General features: G+C 38.4%; 2 pseudogenes; one reads left to right on the top strand and one right to left on the bottom strand.

The window, feature by feature from the left end:
- The first annotated feature begins 1744 nt into the window (after window positions 1-1744).
- Window positions 1745-5400, top strand: LOC120286202 (annotated as a pseudogene).
- A 3329-nt stretch (window positions 5401-8729) lies between these two features.
- Window positions 8730-17139, bottom strand: LOC120286379 (annotated as a pseudogene).
- Between the last annotated feature and the right edge of the window lie 3108 nt (window positions 17140-20247).

The following is a 20247-nucleotide window of genomic DNA, read 5'->3' as shown; positions in this document are numbered from 1 at the left end:
AGGAATGACTTTAAGCTTGACAGACAAGGTGAGAAAGGTCAAAATGACAAATGCTCTCAGCTCGACGACAAAAATTTAAAGAATGAAAGGTTGCTCTAAGGATTTTCCTGCTTTTCAAATTTTGTTGCTTGTGGTTCCCATTCCAACTATCAAATGTAATTTCTTTTTTTTTTCCTTTATCGCCTTGTGGGGCCCACTCTTCGGGCAAATTTGCTCGTCGCCCACGTGGTCAAGAAGAAGTGAACGTCCCAGAAATCATCTATTAAGATTTGTATAATTCTATGATTTTGACTAACTTAATTAGCCAAAAAAAAAAAAGAAAAGAAAATTTGCCAACCTTAGTATTTATGTGATGAAGTGAACCTGAGCCAACAAGTTCGGGCTATCCACCTGAGTATTTTTTGTTGGTCAAGTATCCAACTCTGGGCCAGGCTTTTTAATGTAACTTGATCCACGGCTCGGGTTTGTAACTATTTCATAAGTAACATCCCTTCCGAATAGTTACTTTCAGTGTTACATTCTGAGCTGTTTAAGCTACTTCTATCTTTCTGCATTCTGAGTCTACTCCTTTCGAGGATTTGGCCGATATGATACAAGCCGAATATTTAGTGGGCAAATGTGTAACATTCTAAGTAGCAAGTAACCCTTCAGCAAAAAAAATTAAAATAAAATAAAAGTAGCAAAAAACCCTTATTTAAATCAACTGAAGTTAGGAGTTGCATTCAGCAATGGAATTGGTTGAACCAAAAGAATCTCGAATCCTTCAAATGAACATGGTGTTTGATGAAATTATCGAACCAAAGAAATAAGAATAAGGTAATATGGAAAAAAGAAACTATTTGAAAATAAAATAGAAAATAACCCTAATTAAAATCAATTAGAGGTTACCAATAGATTTAGATAAAAAGTACAAATATAAACCAAGTAAGTGTTGAATCTTTCCATTGAACTTACTATGAAACTGAGTTATTGAACTAATGAAGTCAAGAGAAAAGGTGATGTGAGGGAAAGAACAATTTTCTTGAAACTAAAATAGTTGATAACCCTAATTGTCTGGAGATTAAGGGTTGCATTTAACATTATCATCTGCTCTAATAAGGGGCTTTATCTTCTCCCCTTCACGCCTCTCGTCTCCATCAGTTACAGACGACATCTCCACCACACGACACCGCGAACACCATTCCAACAACCACGAGTGACTTTTCGAGCATCATAAGCACAATCGCCGGGCCAGGCGACCTAGGTTGGATTTTCTTATGAATAAATTTGCTCTTTCTTTTCATTTTCAAGAAGCGATCTTGCTAAATAACGAGTTCTTGCGAAGAACTCTTGCTACATGTTGGTTTTTCTCTTGTGTGGGATGTGATCTTTTAATTTTTTGCTCCGTTAACACAGTTGTTTCAGACCGACCAAAAAACAAAACACAGTTGTTTCAGGCTTGGGTCGAACCCAGCCAGCCCGGCCTGAGAAAAATCGTGCCGGGCCAAGTTTTGCCCATTTGGGTCAGGCCAACAAACTCGGCCCAATAAAATCAAGGCTGAATTGTTCGGGTCGGGTGGATTCTTCTACGAAAAAACCCAGCGTCATTTGTGTGCCCTTACTGAAAATCCCACGTTGACCGAATGTACGGCAAAGGCTTCATCGAGTAATCCATAAGTAAATGCACACCTCAAAGGTAGACCCCACTGGGTTACCCCGGCCACTCCAAAAAGGGAAAGGAGGCCCAACTGGGATCCCCGCGATGATGCCGCCAGGTGAAACATCCTGGACGCATTACAGGGAAATGAATGAGCCAGCTTGGATAATAACCAAGTCCTGGGTGGCCGGCTATGTGGTCAACATTTACACCGATTCGGCTCGTCCCCAAAAGGATTGCTTGTAGTAACTACATATTTTGGAGTGGATTAAGACGGTGGTGGGTCCGACTTATGAATAACATCGGTATCAATTTGCTTAGACTCGCTTTTTTTTTTTTTTTTTATTTTTTTCTTTTCAAAGGTAAAAAAAGCAGCAATATTTTCACTCTATATATGACTAAATCCACCCCATTTTCAGTAAAAAGACAAGATTGCCCTCAATCATTCGCTTCCAATTTAAAGTGGTGGTCCCATTTCTTTTTTCTTTTCTTAATTTTCACCTCCATTTAGAATCTAGAGCCATAATTAAGCATTTCATACATTTTGTTTTGGTCTATTATGGGTATCCCATATATATTGAGGGCATTAGGTTTTCTTTTCATTTTTAAATTTTAATTATGTAAAAATAAACTTTTTGAAAAAGAATTTTTAAAGAAAATATATATCAAGTTTCTTTAATTACAACATCAAAGAATTTGAATTCTTTCTTTACTATTGGCCGGTTAATTTTATACAGAGCAAGTGAGACACTATAGAAGTATCTAGAAATACACTAAAAACATCGATGTGGAAAGGTTATGGATAATGAGGTATCTTGATATTTTTATCGTAAACATTTTATGTATGCTATTACATTTTGTCAATCCAAAATGACGAGATTTCATTGGCATTTGAAAATATTATTTTGTGCAATCTTTTAAATAATTAAATTTCATCTTTTAAAGTTTCACATTGGAAACTATAAATGTGATTTAATTTTGGAACCTTTAAAGAGGATTTTCTTTCTCCATCCTATCATCTCATTTAAGACAACTGATAAGAAATGGATTAATGATATGCACAACAAAAGTGAAAGTTTATAGACAAGTCATTGTTATTAAAAATTATCTATCTTAATTTTTAGAAGATTTTCTTTGGTAATCAATCCATAAGGTTGCTCGACAAAGTAAAAAGATTTAGGTTTCATGAATATTTCCTTTTCAACAAAACTAACTTCCAAGGAAATAAAATCTATCAATAAAAAAGAAAACATAGTGCACACGATACGCCAAAAAACATGTGAACTTCTCAAGTTTGGCAATTAGATCCTATATAGAAATATAAAAGCTAAGATAAGAAGGAAAGTAAAGAAATTTGCGACATGGGTTTAAATTGCAATGAATGAGTTTTGGCAATTTTGTCCTTTTATTGAAAGTTGGATGAATTTAGCCATATAAAAGGGGTGGAAATAGCGCCGCCTAATAAAATAAATTAAATGAGAATATACCGAAATCCGGGGAAAGCATTTGGCACAAGGAAATTGGGCCTAGGCCCATGGGCCGGTAGCACTTTCGATTAGGCAAAGTTTATCGGCTCCCTCTTCATCATCTTTCCGATTGGCCATGGTCATTCCTCTCTCATCCGGCCGCCGCGCGGAGCAGAAGCTCGAAACGACATGCTCCTGGCCGCCACGGCCTCTGAGCTCTCTCTCCCTTCGCCCCCCGCCGCCGCCGCCGCTCTTCCGACGGCCTCCGTTTCGTAAACCAGGGACGGGTTCCAAGTGAATCTACTTTCCACATTCTCATAGTTGCATATCTGAGTGCACCCATCCAAGGTTGCCTCGTGGGAGCATGCGGTATTTACAATCGCATGATCCAGTTAGGAGAGAATCAGCGTCGACTTAGTTTGCACAACGCTCTATTCAGAGCTCTGGTAATCGGCTCGGGAGCCTTGTCCAAACATCATCTCAAGCAAGCAGAGATTATATTCCATAATTTGGTGACATCTAGGCTCGAAATACACGAGGATATTTACGGAGGTCTCATATGGCTGCATAGCTATCCGGACACTATAGACAGAGAGCGGATCGCTGAACTTAGAAAGGAGATGCACGAATCTGGAATTGAAGAGACTCGAGAGGTGCTTTTATCTGAACTGAGTGCTTGCTCTAAGGAGGGGAGTTTAGATGAAGCTGAAGGGGTTTGGCTCAAACTTCAGCACTCGGGTAATAAGCTTCCTTCTCTACCTTATGCGTACAAAATGGAAGTCTATGCGAAGGTTGCAGAGCACATGAAGTCATTGAATTTATTCAGGGAGATGCAGGAGCGTTTGGGTTCTGCTACCGTGGCAGCATACCATAAAATTATAGAGGTGATTTGTAAAGCTCAAGATGTGGAATTGGCAGAATCTCTCATGGCAGAATTCAAGAATAGTGGTCTAAAGCCCCTCGGTCCTTCATTTGTTTACATGATGAATATGTATTTCAACTTAGGCCTGCATGATAAACTGGAGTCAGCTTTCTCCCAGTGCCAATAGAAGCGTCAGCCAAATCGTGTGATGTATGGCATTTACTTACTCGGATTCTTTGGTGAGGATTGGTGACATTAGCAAAGCCGAGGAGATTTTTAGTGAAATGCATAGTGGCGGAGCTATTGGCATCAGTGGGCGTAATTGCAACTCCATTTTAGGTGGTTGTTTATCTGCTGGGGACTATGTGAAGGCAGAAAAATTATACCATCTAATGTGTCAGAAAAAGTACAAAATTGAACCGGCCTCAATGGAAAAGCCTGACCCTATCCTTAGTTTGAGAGGAAAAGTGGTTAAGAAGCCATTGAGCCTCAAGCTGACCAAAGAGCAAAGAGAAATTTTAGTGGGTATGCTCTTAGGTGGTTTACAAATAGATTCTGATGAACAGAGAAAAAACCACATGATCAAGTTCTAGTTTAATGAGAGTTCTGGGATGCATTCTGCTCTGAAGAGACATATCTACGAGCATTACCATGAGTGGCTACATCCTTCTTGCGAGATGGATGATAATTCCACTCAAATACCAAATAGCTTCTCCACGATTCGTCATTCATATTTCGGTTTCTATGCAGATCAGTTTTGGCCCAGAGGGAAACCAGTGATTCCGAAGTTAATACATCGGTGATTGTCACCATGCGTCCTTGCATACTGGTACATGTATGGGGCTACAGGATGTCGTCAGGAGATATCTTGCTTAGACTTACAGGAAGTCAAGAAGGAGTTGAGAGAGTTGTTGAGGCGTTAAAAGCAAAGTCCTTGGATTGCAGGGTAAAGAGGAAAGGACAGGTATTTTGGATAGGTCTACTAGGAAGCAATTCTATGTGGTTTTGGAAAATGATTGAACCTTATGTACTAGACTTGAATTTTGCTCAAGAGGATGATGGAGAAATCCTCAGCTTCAATAGTGGTTCTGACTCTGATAAGAATTCTGATAACACTGAAGAGGATAGGTAGTGGAGATACACCTGAAGTTTGTTTTTGTATCCTGATATCATTGCATTGGCTTCACCGTGAGAAATTCCAAACCTCCACCGTAACACTGCAATTTGTGATGAAATCTAGGATATCATGTGCAATGGTTGGAATCTGGGAAATTCCAACCCCCCACCTTTATGCCATTTTGAGTTCATCTGAAGCTATATATGTATAATATATAAAATGTAGAGCAAGTTTTTACAAAGCGAAAGCGTGATGTACTAAATTAACCTCCTTTTCTTTCAATTCACGTTCATTGTTATGAATGATGCTTTTCCATTTCTGTGGGGGACTTATCTGTCATATGGTCAAGAGAGAGTGCAGTGTCGGGTGGCTGGAAGTGGCTTAGTTTGCTTCATCTTCTGTATTGTGAAATAATGTAACATGTGGATGTTGAGGCTAATGGAAAAACATGGTCCTCTCGTTCCGCTGAGGAGGAGCCTGCGTAGAAGGAGCAGAAGCTTGAGTTTTTCCGGGCCAACTCTCCGAGAAAGAGCTTGTCATCAAAGTGCGGAGCGCTTCTTGAGGTACAGGCACGGGTCACTACAAGAAAAAAAGGGGTTAACGGGGACTTCCTTTCGGAGACTTGACCTGTTAGTGTCACTCAGCTCCCATTGGGAACATTTTCCAGGAAACGCTTCTCGATTGATTGCTACAGAGCATGCGATACTGGGAAAAATTATTGGTGGCTGAGTATTTAGTGTCTCAGACGTGTAGGGACGATGCAGGTAGAGGTGGTCAAATGGGAGAAAATATTCAGTAGTATCATAGTACAATGTTAGTCAGGGATTGATGTGGTGTGCATTTACCTAGTCAAATTTGCTTAAATATGGACATGCGGTAAGTGACTTGAAATTAACTAAAAGCAAAGTAAAAGTCGGTGTGGCTGCGAAAGTCCTAGATTGAAAGGCCAGCCAAAGACTCATTGGTTTGACTCTAACCCATCTTTTACATTTCGTTGAGACAAAAGCTCCTTCCATTTTCGTTTCAGAAGAGCTCCGTTACAGAAGAGCCATGAAAACTTCTACTCCACAGGCTTCATAAGGATCACCATGAAAACTCCATCCCTTGAGGTTTCCATCTTTCATCTTCTTACAAAACTTATATCACGTAGACTCGAGGGCATATATCCGAAAAAGGGAAATTCAGAAGAGGTTATTAATTTCGTGATGATCGTTATCTTTAAATGATACGCGTCGGTGCAAATATGCTTGCCCAAAATAAAGGAAAAAATGCCAATAGAACAGTGAGAGTAGTATTTCATGGTGAGCCCACCCATTCAATATTAGTATAAAGGAAATGTATGCATATGGGCTGGGAATGGTGAGAAGAGAGAGAAGGTGGGGGAGGTAGGTGGGGTTCTAAAAGAAGTCGAGAGGCAAAACTATAAGACAGCCAAACAAATCCTTGCAATTTTCAATCCTAATGTTGAGAAAATATTAGCGCCCGTTTGATTTGAGAAATTATTTTCAGTTTTCATTTTCATAGGTACAAAGTGTTTGATCCTATTTTCTTGAAAACAAGTTGGGGATGTGGAAGGAAAAATGCACTCCGGGAAATTAAATTTGTCCAAGCAGAATGCATGACTCTTTTCTTTTTCTTTTTTTTTCTTTGTTAATTCAACAACATAAAAAAGATAAAAGGAGAGTTTTGGGGGTTGTACAGTAGAGAGCAGTGAGAGCATAAAATTAGTGCAAGTAGGCCTCGATTTGCCTATTCTCAATATTCAATTTTGTTCTTCATTTTTACCCCTCAAATGAACTCAATAGTATGACCTCACTTAACTTTTTTTTAGGTGACATTTTCCATTTTTCAACACTTTGACTATAATTCTCAACGCATTAGTGTTCTTCAACAAGACATAATTCCACATAAATGTAAGAATTTGCATTTAACATTGTACATCGCTAATCTCTTTTAAGTTTACTTTCCTCTATATTTTCAGAATCTACTTTGCATTCTTTAAGCATCGAAAACACACATGAAAGCCAAAATGAAACAAGTACATTGAATTGATAAAATTTTCATTTACGTAGACATATTGGATAAAGCTGCCTGAACCATCTCAGATTCAACCTAAATAGAAGAATGAATCCCTGCGAGGTACATATTTACTCATTAATGGATGGATATACTTTAGTGACAAAATGTCTTTCCCTTGTATTATTTTAATTGGTCATTTTATAGATTTTCAACTTTTTACTTTAAAATCAACTTGCTCTTCAATGAGATAAATTCGTAAAAGAATTGTTAATGCGAGAATAAGAGGCTTTGTCAATGTAGCACACACATATCTAGGGACATTTATGGACTAACATGCTCAATCATGTTTTTAAGTCAAATTACAAAGCACGCAGTGTGGATGATAGTCTTTTATTTATTTATTTTTTCTTCCGCTAGAATGTGTGGGTGATAGCCTAATAATAAGTGTCAATGGACTTTACGGATAGACCATGATGTTTAGCAGCTAAACATAAGGATGTTCCTAGTACTTTACGGATAAAATAATGGCCATCTACCAGCGGGACTAAGTGTAATATTTAAGTAGCATTAAAAATTCTTTCCAACGTGGTAAAGTTGTAGGTTCAAATTAAAAATAAAAGTTTTAAGATTCTTCCTGACGTTTTGAAAAACAATGACATTACTCAGTTGTTGCTGAACATTTAGCATTTACAAAAGAAAGACAGGTTATTGACAGAAGAGCAAGCAGCAAAGAAGTCGGTGCTGGTTGATGACCAGTATGATAGAGAGAGAGAGAGAGAAAGGAGTATTGGAACAAAACTATACAGTTACATCTCTGGCAATACAAGAACAGAAGCGACATCAACGTGGGAGAGTCAGCTGTCATTTGGTTCGGACCTGTGACTGCTCTTCACTTGGGAATAATCCTAAATGAGTTGCCCAACACGTTTGATATCAGGCCCAAACCAACGGATATTTGAAATGATTCAAGTCATTTCACGGACAAGTTACTCATCACCTAGCAACTAGAACAATAAGCTCCAAATAAGGCAAATAACATATGTTAAAAAACTTTCATTGATTAGTTACATACATGTTAAGACAGGCTAAGGATGTTAAAACAACCGGGTGAATCTACCAATTAAAATACCAGATGAACCTGAAAGCCCAGACAGATCCGATAGAAACATACCGAAAATTTCTAGCTCTCTGAAGGACTCATTTTAACTTTTGATCACATTTCTATTTTTATTTGGTTTTTGTTCAGGTCCCATTAAAGGTCAAATGGTACCTCAATTTTTCCACATTTACTATGTTGTCAAGTGCTAACCAGGCCATGCTTACAAAAGCAGGTCTCGAGCATTGCACAGGCTTAATGTTTACACGTTCTTCAAAAGCAACAGCAACTGCCGTCTTCATCTCTCAGCAATTAAAAGAGAAAACCATGTCTTCCTTCTCTGCTTCTACTTTCTTCTCCCACCTAGCTCTAGGGAGATTCTAATCATCACATGATCAATTAATTGGGAAACACCTTGCTTTTGCAGGCTTTTCTTTTGCATCTCTAGAACTGCGGCCTTTTTCGCAAACCTATGTATCTCTTTCAATGTACGTTTTGCACATTTGGTTTTTTTTTTTTTTTTTTTTTTTAATGTTCATTTTTCTTCTCACATGATGCAGCTGAGAAAGAGACAGGAACAAGATGAGGAGAAAATAGATAGGAAGAGGAAAAACTCCTGAACAGAACAGAACCGAAGGGTGGTTCATGCTTCCAATCTTGGATGACGTCCTTGGCTCTTGGTGGAGAAGTTCCCAGCCAGAAACCTCAATATCACTTAGAGCATAGAACCACCAGGCCCTTTAGGCCCATGAGCACAACAGTGGTCAAGGAAAATTCTTATCATGCCAACCAGCATAACCACATTATATCTGCCACAAATTACATCTGGACAATAAATGATCAGATATAGACATACCTGCTAGGCTTCTCATCACCGAAGATGATTTTCCGGAAGAGTAGTTCTATGGAAGAAAGAAATTATTGACACATATCAGACATCATTTGATTTGAGTACAAGTAAGAAATTATTCTTACGACTATTTATTCATATTATGATAGAAATTGGACACCTTTGAGGAAGCACTCAGGAAATCCCACACTTCATGTTGTTCAGCAACATTAGCTATCGACAAAAGATCCTGGAATAAGACAGCATAATTAAATTACAGAAAATGAAAAACAGCAAAAGAAATATAGAAGAGTCAAACGTAGTAATACTTGCAGGTACTTGTCAAGCTGAATGCAGCGCTGATGAACAAAAGCGTCCTCTGTACTTGATGAGAATATCCTCTCAGGTGGCAAATGTAATGTATAATTAGGAATCTCTTTAAGATGTCGACGCAACCGCTCAAAATTACTGTATCTGCTGGCCCAAAAATACTACCATAAACCAAAGAATCCTGATATCTATTGAAAAGGAATTCCCTAGGAAAATGCTACGTATTTCAGCAGTCAGCTCCAACCATTATATGGTAAAAAAGATTGGAAACACACCTTCTCTTGACAAACCATGTTTGGCTTTCTGCATCTGTCACGGCAATTGAATACACCGCAAAAGACTTCAATCCAAGTTTCTCAAAATATGCTCCCAACACCTTTAAGGCGACAATTAAATAAGAAAACAAATATGTGATACATTGACTGGAAAAGATATTTTGGCTTAAAGTAGGATTCTTCATTTCTCTGAAGACTTGACAGGAATTATGCATCTACAGGCCAAAACTCTGGTTTAAAAGCTTACCCAGCACTTGCGCTTGGGTGGACAAGGACCCTCATTTCGAATACCATGTCTGAGGAACTTTTAACTTTATAATTAAAACTATGGCTGCCAAAATCTGGGCTGTAGGACACGGCGATATATGCACCTTCACTATGTCCTGTAAATGCCTTTTTTGTGTCAGGTTCAACTTTTAAAGCAGAAGTGCTGTTTGATCTCTTCAGTATACTTCTCCTGTCATTAGCACCACTATTAGCAGCATCCTCCATCGTCTCCTCAAGATTGCCTCGTCCAAAAAGCGGCTGCTTTTCCTTTACTTGAAGAATCATTCCCAAGCTCCAGTGGACTATCAAAGACCGATGGGGGAGGCTGCTGGGCTACGGCTTTCTCTTCAGATCTAGTGGAATCTCCCGCTCCAGTGATTGATGATCCCCTTTTTTGACCTACAGAAGGAATAGAATGAACTGACCCACTGCCAACTGATTCCTGAACTGCTGCTTTAACTCTCTTGGCCTCTCTTATTTTATAATTTCTTCCTTTGGACCACATGTTTTCAAGATTTTCAGGCATAAGAACTTCAGTTTTTCTCTGCGTCGCCGCCTCTGGCGCCATCGCCCAATCAGCAGCCCTAGGCAGCTTACTCTCTTCTAGAACTGTACTAGAACCAAAGGATTCATCTCCAGATGTAGCTACCATTGCATTGATATTAGAGTTGCTGGATGAATATTTACCTTCACCATCTTTAGCCTGAGCAGTGCCAGAAAAATCATGGTGGTCAGCAACATTAGTTGCCCGGGTAGCACCAAATACTTTGCTTCCGTCCTCTTTAAGAGCAAGGACAATTAATTCAATTACTTCATCGATATACCTGGACATGTGAGAAAAAGTATATATTAGCCACTGAATGGCATTAAGATCTTGGATTCAAGATAACATTATAACAAAATATGTATCATAGAACAACCATTCATCGGTTCCTAATGTTCAACTAGAACTACCAATTATTAAAGCCCAAAGAGAACAACAACCCACCTCCCCCCCCCCCCACCCCACCCCCTCTCCCAAAAAAAAAATTAATAATAAAGCACTCAATGCATGAGGATATTTTGCACCACCAAATTCTCTTCATTTTCCAGTAAAAAATACAAGGAAGCCAAACTCGAGATCCAGAAAATCAATCTACTCAATGAAATGAATTGACATGTACATACCAAAGCCGGATTAAAAGCTTGCATTTTATTGAGATTTTTCATGATCAAAAGCTTATAAAAAAAAAAAAAAAGACTATTTTGTTCTTATAGAGAATATGAGCAGAGAATTATGTTCTAAAAACTTACGCTGGGCTTGCGAAATTCATGACAGGCAGGATGACTAAGCAAGTAACGAGCTCTCGAGCAACGGATCTCATGACAGGGCACTGAGCTTCTCTTGGTTTCAGAACTAAAGTAATAACTCCACCCATGAGACGCTGAAGCACCTGTTTGGAAATTCAGAGAGATTAAATGAAACAGAGAAAAACTCAATGGATGACCAAAAATCATGAGGCATATTACACCTCACACCTTGTATTCACTCTCAGGAGATACCAACGCGGGATGAAGCTCCTTAGTCGCCATAAGATGCAAGTTCAACCTTTCATCCCTCTCCTCGGACGACAAAGTCCCCATCACATCAGTACCTACGACTGCTTGTTTCCTTTTGAAAAGATCTAAGTGATGACCTATCAAATCAACTATGTCCCTGAAATATTTAGAGGACGATTAACTTTACCTGTACCGACTAATATCAAACGATTTAAAGATGAAGTTTAATCAACTCCCATAAGATAAAGAAGTAAAAGTAAAAATATACCTGGTCAGTAGGCCAACAAGGTTAATTGCTTTGACTCTTCCTGATATCTACCCAAGGGCATCCATGATTATTGCACGTATGTGCTCAGGAAAATCCCTATCTGGTGTGATATCAGTGTACCACAAATCTATAACAAAATCCCTCAGGATTTTGTCGATGAACTCGGTCATTGCAGCTTCCACAATAGGTGAATCAATTTTCTCTTCCATTTTGGAGGAGGTGGACGAGTCGTAAGACGTGAGTCATCTATGGATAAATTATCCATATTACACTTAGTCCTGCTGGTAGATGGCCATTATTTTATCCATAAAGTACAAGGAACATCCTTATATTTAGCTGCTAAACATCATGGTCTATCCGTAAAGTCCATTGACACTTATTTAGGCTATCACCCGCACATTCTAGCAAAAAAAAAAAAAAAAAAGACTATCATCCACTCTGCGTGCTTTGTAATTTGACTTAAAAACATGGTTGAGCATGTTAGTCCATAAATGTCCCTAGATATGTGTGTGTTACATTGACAAAGCCTTTTATTCTCGCATTAACAATTCTTTTACGTATTTATCTCATTGAAGAGTAAGTTGATTTTAAAGTAAAAAATTGAAAATCTATAAAATGACCAATTAAAATGATACGAGTGAAAGACATTTTGTCACTAAAGTATATCCATCCATTAATGAGTAAATATGTATCTCGCAGGGATTCGTTCTTCTATTTAGGTTGAATCTGGGATGGTTCAGGCAGCTTTATCCAATACGTCTACATACATGAAAATTTTATCAACTCAATGTACTTTTTTATTTTGGCTTTCATTTATGTTTTCGATGCTTAAAGAATGCAAAGAAGATTCTAAAAATAGAGGAAAAGTAAACTTACACTGAAGATGTGTTTGAAAAAGGTTGCGTCTGCACTATATAACGCATCGAAATTGTTCATAAAGATGGGATGGTGGCTAAGTCAAGCAGAGGACTTCAAAGCTGACAACCATTTTCTTTCAGCAAATGTTTATTTCTGATACCCTTCTTTTGCCCTGACAGTGGAGTCCTCCGAATGTTTGTGTGCCTATGTTGAATTTGGTGGACAAGATTTTTCAGCTTAAGAGGAGGGGTGGCGAAGGTCAGCTGATTGACCCTTTTCTTCTAGACCTAGAATGTGGTTTGTTTGACTTTTGTCCCATTAGCGATTGTTTGGACCATGAGTAATTCTTGTTAACTTATTAAAGAAATTATCAATTAAGGTTAGTTTGTAACTGTCACATAAATTTGCTGTCTGTACGTTTGTTGAATTAAGTTATGATGAGCAGCTTAGCCTGTTGAACTGAAAGTTATTTGTAATTTGTTTGCCAATGGCTGTAGAGGATTGTAAATTGTCTGTCAGCTTCCTTCACTGTAGAATGCAGTGCTATCAGCTAGTTTTGTTGCTCATTAGGAACACTAGACTGGGTAACATCTTAGTAGCTGGAATTTCTACTCAATGAACTGGCCATGTGAAGCCTTCAAACTGCAATTCATTTTGTGCTCAGTTTAAGAGGTTGTAATGGAATAAATTCGACTAATAATTTTATCTCAAATTGATTTTGTGCCTTGTGTGGATTTAGTGCCAATTCTCTTTTATTTTTATAGTATTTAAGAGATCAATAAAAATACATTGGAATGCATGGAATTGCACATTCAATAATTAGGTTGCTAATTATATCCATGGGCACGGATTACCTCCTTAATATCTATCAAACATATTGAAAAAGATGACTAAGTTGCCATTGCAATCTTTGATGCTCCTCCTATCAATTGCCTTCACCCCAGTGACTGTAAGGCACCATCACCAGTCAAGGGGATAATCGCCGGCATCTACTTAAACCCCACGATCGGAATACTGCTTGATGGAAAGCAAGTCCCCCATAAGAAGTGATTTACCTTAAATTTTGCAGCATAGTAAGAAAGAAAAAGTGAATTCATTGATGTATAACAGTTCAAGTTGATTGAGGAAAGTTCATTTGACTGCCTAAAAGTCCTTGTAATATAGCCTTGGTTCCGCATGCAATACTCCTGACTACATTGAACACATGGGGGCTAAAAATGAACTCACCACCTTGCAAGTCTGATATTGACTATATTCTTGTAAGACTGCAAAATGACCCCTTCTTCTGTGAAAAAAAATATGCAATTAATGAAACAATTTTCTGTCAAAGGACGTATTGGAAACATTAATAAAGTTGTTGGCAATCCTTGACAGTTGATTGTCAAAACTCTTGGATGCAGGAGACAGGTATTTTGGATTTCAAAGCAGATTCTACAGTTGGTAATGGAAGATGCTATTGATGATTGGCTCTTGAGGCAGATTCACTGGCTTCGAAGTGAGGAAACTATTGCCCGGGGAATTCGGTGGGTTCAAGATGTAAGAACAAAGAATGCTGTAGTAACAGCCTTCTCTAGTAAGGATGCAATGATGTGGGATAATTCTGATGTGAACATGAATGACTCTTAATGAGATTCATATATATCTAAACAACTGGCTAAAATATAACATACATTGAAACATGATCGTGTGGCCAAAATACAATAAACATCAAAACATGATTTCGTGTAGTTTCTTATGTAATGCTATTTAACCAGGCAGTATGCTTCAGAAGCGATATGACCTTTTCTTCTCAATGATCTGAAAGAAATGAACTTCTTTCAGGTTCTCTGGCCTGATGGTACATTTTTTTTATAAAATTTGGAAAAAGCAAGATTGAAGAAGATGATATGCAACCAAACGAGAGATTATTTCAGACTATAAATCAGTTTGGTGGCAGTAGGATATCCAAACAAGGGTCTTCATCCTTCGAGTTACACCTTGAAGCTGCTCGCAGAGCCCGTGAGATCAAGAAGATGTTATTTGGTAAGTAAATGGTAGCTCGTGATCCCCAATTTAATTTTGACATAGAGTAACTAATTATGTCGAAATTTTTGCTCTTTGATGGTAAAGATATTTTGTGCTGCTGGTTTATTTGCCTTTTCTGTCGGATAACTAATTGTATTCTAAATACTCAACTTAATGATCATATCTCGTTTAAGTATTTAGGTATAGAAAAAGAGGTGAAAAAGGAAGATGTCTAGCCCCTGCCCCTGCCCCAATGCCAACTATGATTTATCCAGTTGAGATTTTGCATCTCAAGTAGTTTGTGTATTAGATAACGTGGTTTTACTACTCAATTATCTAGTTATTTAAGCTTTTACCATGGTTTCATATATTTGGCTAAGAGCAATGTCCCATTAGCATTTCAAGGACCTTTTATGGATAGTAAAAATTAAGTTAATGTCTATTATGTATACAAAATTCACAATGAGGTGTTATAAGAAAAAAGAATTCTGCTTACTGCTGTGAATATATAATCAAGAAGGATATGAACTAACAAGAGAAAAACCAATTGATGGTAACTTAAACAGAAGCCTGTCTTTGATGGTAAGAAATTCCTTCTGTTTCAAAAAATTTGTACGTTCTAATTTCCATGACAACAATATTGTCCTCGTGGAAGGATCCTGTTTAATTCAAAGTACCCATTGTAGATATCAGATGGGCGGTTTCTTAATGGATTTCGTATGATGTCTGGGAGTCATTTGATCATTTTATGATGAGTCGAATGTCTTCATGTCGACTTATCTTCTAATGACCTAATTGGTGATCATCTTGTGAAAAAGATATATTTCTTTTAGCAATTAGTTAGGATCTTTTTGCTGGGGGTTCTTGTTATGATGGTTTTAATATCCTGCCTAATCATGAGAGTTGAAGTTGCAGCAAGGGGGCAGCGGATTACACCTCATACAGAACAAGAAAAATGAAGAAAAAATGCTAATCTATTATTCCTAGCTATTTACTCTCTGCAACCTGTCTCTTTCTAGATTAAGATACTTTGCTCTGTAGGACTCATTGACTGCAAATATCAACTATTCATAAAATCATCTTGCTTTTTTCTTTTTTGGGTAGAAATAAAATCATCTTGTTGAAATTGCATTTTATTGACCGTTTCCTCATGGGTAGAAAAGCTTACAACTTCACTAGTTAGTGAACACCATAGTAATGTTAAGCAAAAGGAGACTCAGTTGCACCAAAATCCATCAAGGAAATCAGTTGAAGTATAGCTTCCACTGACGGGCCTTGTTATTTAATTGCGCATAATTGGAATTGGGAGAGCAGGGTTAATGTAATAATTGAAGGAGATTGGCTCAAACTTTCAGTGGTGGTATGTCACAAGAAATAGGTAAAGAGAATGCAGAAGATAGCACATGTAGTAAAGAATGTCATAAATGATCATAGTCAATACAATCATATACTTTGTTTGCATAGCTTCCGTGTCTTATAAAGCACATAATGGGTGGAGTTGAATTTTTAATGGCTGACAAGCTTTCATTTTTGTCTCTATCCAATAAAGTTTCTTTCTTTTATTTACACGGGGGTGTATAGGTGCTTTCAATTTCAGCGTTCAGTGACAATTCATTGTTGGTCCATTAAGTACACGGCAGGATAATTGCCTATCCTTTAGAATAGATAAATAAGACCTGGGACGGACGGACCGAACTCTCCACAGGAAATCAACTTCATTGAAGACAATCCGCAGTGCAGAGACAAATAGTATTGCTATAGGTAAATTCATCCACATTGATTTACTTGTATCTGCAACATTATATACATCTTCAGAACAGTCTGCATTTTGATACTACACATTGCCAGATAATGGGAAGAGGGTGCATCGACAACCCGAAGCCACCACCAAAAACGTCGTAAATCGAACAAATAGTAATTCCCTAATAAGTCATAATCCGAAAAACGTCCAAGTAACTTAAACCTAGTGCCAAATTTTTGTGGAAGCCTCGTCCCGCTAATAGTAGGGGATAAGGCTCGGTTTTTTGCTATTGCCGAACTAAGTTTCTCATATCATAATCAGATATTCCCCTTCCTTGGGCATTCTATTCCAGGCATTTCTTCCTCAATAAGCAAAAACCGGGGCACAAGTCTTCACCCCAAATCCAAGCTACCATCCAACAGCGAATTTCGATAAGGACTAGAACCAAAAAGAAAAGAAAAAAGAAGAGGGGCACGACATTCCAATGCATCCTAAACTAACGAAATCGGACACCTCCCTCGGGGACAAGGAAAGGGGGCGCCGGTTCCCAATTCCGAAGAGGAGGAGAGAGGGGAAGGCGAGGAGACTTACGCGAGAGGAAGTAGGAGACGGCGAAGATGACCAACCAGGGCCCACGACACGGTCCGAGCCTTCGCCTCCTCGATCAGATCGTGCACCGTCTCCATGGCCCTCATTTCGACGCGGGGGAAACTATTCCTCTCTCCCCGAAGAATCAGACTTCCTCGGGCGAGTCCGATTCGAGCGGCGCCGGCGAGCGATCGGGCATCGGGCGACGATCTCCGGAATCGGGAGCTAGGGTTTCCGATCGGTCGGTCGGCGATCCGGGGGGGCGCGGGCTGAGAGGAATAATTACGAGCGCTCTTTCTCTCCTCTCCTCTCTTCTCCCTCTCTCTTCACCGCCGCGACTGGTTAATCCGTTGCTCTGGTGCCTTTTTTGTGAGAAATTTATCACAAATTTGCCAAAAATTTAAAACCAATACATATCTTAAATTAATTTTTTGACTGTTGAATCTTATTAATATCAGAAAAATCACAACAAACGGTACACCTACAGAGGGTAAAACCTCAAATTGGTATACTCATCAATTATTATATATTATCCAACTCAATAATTTGACAATAGAATTTAACAAAAACTAATATAAGGTAAATACAAATAAACTTTTTCAAAGTAACGCTATAACCGATAACTCTTGTAAATTAGTCTTTATTTAGAGTCATACAAACATATTAATGAATCGATAACTTCCAATAATACTGATTAGCAATAGGCATCTCGGTTGGATGGTCGGATTGAATATTAACTCCTGGATTTGCCTGAGCAAAAAAACCGAAAAAAGAAAGAACAAACAATATACGAGTATACCACCGGCCTTGGTGGCTCCGTTAGATAAGACCTTGAACCTTGGGGGGAAAGGTGTAAGGGTCAAAACCCAGTGGAAGTATCGGCGTCTTAAGTGTGATATCGGGGTGGTGGGTCCTCCGCAAGATTACTCAGGGTTTACGCAGCGGCATGTCCACTGTAGGCGACGAACGGGGCGATGGGTTCCCAGGTAAAAAAAAAAAAAAAAACGAGCGTTAGCGTGGTTAGATGTGTCTCGGATCATATGTTGCTTTGTGTCAACCTAAAAACATTTGCTCACCCGTGCACCATGCAGACCGGCTGAAGCCCTCGCTATTGCCGATCTTGCTCCCCTACTTTTCCTTTTCATTATGCGACAGAGAACCGTCTATAAAGACAAAATGTGATGAGCTTCAGAATTTTAAACAACCGAAACTCAATTGTTGCACGGAAAGTATATTGTGCACGAGACACGTCACGCACCACTCATCAAAACTGAAGGAATTTAAATTTCAAGAACAAATTGTCCCCTTTGTTGCTGCGGAATCACTTTATTTTTGGGCAGTCTAACCTTCGTTTGTCGCTAGAACTAAAACTTAAAATGATTATTCGTGAGTTTCGCTTCTCCATCTTCCTCATGAAATTCTACAAAATACAGTGGGAAAAGTCCTGACTTGCGAAAACTAATGTTCAAAGTACAGCTGGAGTTAAAGGTAAATCGCACTTGAATTACGGCACAATCATGAACTCACAAAGCCAGAAATCTCAAGAAGATGAATGAGGAACATATCTGGAGATCCATTTTTCCCGCACTTGTAAGCATGTTAAAGTTGCTCAATTGGGAACCAAAAGAAGAGAAGTGGAAGTACCCGGTCCGAAGTTTCACCATTTGAATTTAGGTAGTGATATTCGTGATTCACCACATCAGTTCGGCGGCCTCTTGGTTGTCGACCTTCATGGTAAACGAAAATCTTCTTGAACCCGATTGGCCTATCAGTGTTCGATGCTAGGATAGTACGCTTTCGACCCGTCTCTTTCCAATATCCCAACGGAGTCTTCCTCCGACGACCACCATCACAAAAGCAAAAACACTCGCGTTCATTTGATGGTTCCTCTGAAAGTCCTACAACCAAAGATGGTTTACCCGACAATGAGAAAGAAGGGAAATAGAGAACTCTAAGAACTAAACGTAAGTTACCATCATATAGCGTAAATAACTGCGGAGCCTCCCACTCATAGATGTATATCTCAGGAATAGCGCGATGCTTTTGCATTTCTCCTTCGAGCTTCTTTTTCAAGAAATGACCAACGAGTTGCTCCTCCGTTGGTTTGAATACGTATCCCACCGGCCTCGCCTCCGTTGATCCTGCCATGCTATATGCTTGCCGTCTCACTTACAAAGAGAAGTGTGGAGAATGGGACAAAGTGAAAAATAAGCAGAGGAAGAGAATACAAACACAGGGAACCAGACTCTACTCTTGCTTGGCTTAACTTTGCTGGAGAGTGCTCGCTCCAAAACGTTCTCAGGCAACAACGAATATATAAGAGCAAAAAGGTGATTTTAAGCTTGACAGAAAAGGTAGTACTGTTCGACGGCCCACCTTTTTGTTTTTTTTTTGGTCGAAAACTGAACGTGTATTATAACTTCAGAAGCTTACATCCAGATATTAAAGCACCGGCATATACAAGGTCATCATGGCTGGCAACATGGCTCACCAAGTCTATCCGATGATTATCAAATTTTAAGCTTGGTAAAATATGTGTCATGTTTGAGCCCACTAAACCAAAGCCTAAGTTTTTCCAACTATTCAAAGTAACTAATATTGGCCCTACGCTTCACGCAAAAAATAAAGCATATTTTTCAATAATTGAGTCATACTATTTGTTAAGTTGGATGTTAAAAATATAAATTAAGTGTTTTTATTTTATCATGAAAATAGAAATGTCCGTTTCTTCGTAACACAATGGTAGTTTTTCTCATCTTCAGTTATCATCTGAAATTATTAAAAAGAAAATTGGTCCCGAATAATTTTTGTTTTTAATAATTTTTGTTTTTATGACTCATGTATTTTCCTGTGACTTGTTACTTTAAAAAGAATTATGATAGATTCCTGATTTCTCACTTTTGCGTGGGTTGGCTTTGCCTGAGTGCACTTGTACCAAACGGTACCCTTTGAGTTAGCGACGGCTTGTATAGAAGAAAAATGATTTTAGCTTGAAAGACAAGGTGAGGAGGTCAACCCCAAGCTCGACGACAAAATTGGAAAGAGAATGAAAAGCTTATATAACTAACACATCATACACGACGTCCTGCTTTTGCTAAGCTTTGCCTTTTTTCTGACACGCATGATAAAATTTCTTTATTTCTTCATTTTTCTATTCGCGAAACAAATTTGAAATAAAAATATGTTTAGTGATATTATTTTATTTTTTTATTTTTGAGACAGATTTATATTCCAAAAATAAATTTTAAGCAGGAATCGAGAAGATTGTCCTATATTATCTATCCGATGTGTTTATATATGCTCATTATCGATTACATTTGAAATTTAAAAAAAAAAAAAATGTTCACAAACC

Source organism: Eucalyptus grandis, chromosome 7 (genome assembly GCF_016545825.1).
Source record: "Eucalyptus grandis isolate ANBG69807.140 chromosome 7, ASM1654582v1, whole genome shotgun sequence".
Classification (NCBI taxonomy): domain Eukaryota; kingdom Viridiplantae; phylum Streptophyta; class Magnoliopsida; order Myrtales; family Myrtaceae; genus Eucalyptus; species Eucalyptus grandis.
Note: the sequence above shows the minus strand (reverse complement) of the source record. Positions and strands in the feature narration are given on the sequence as shown.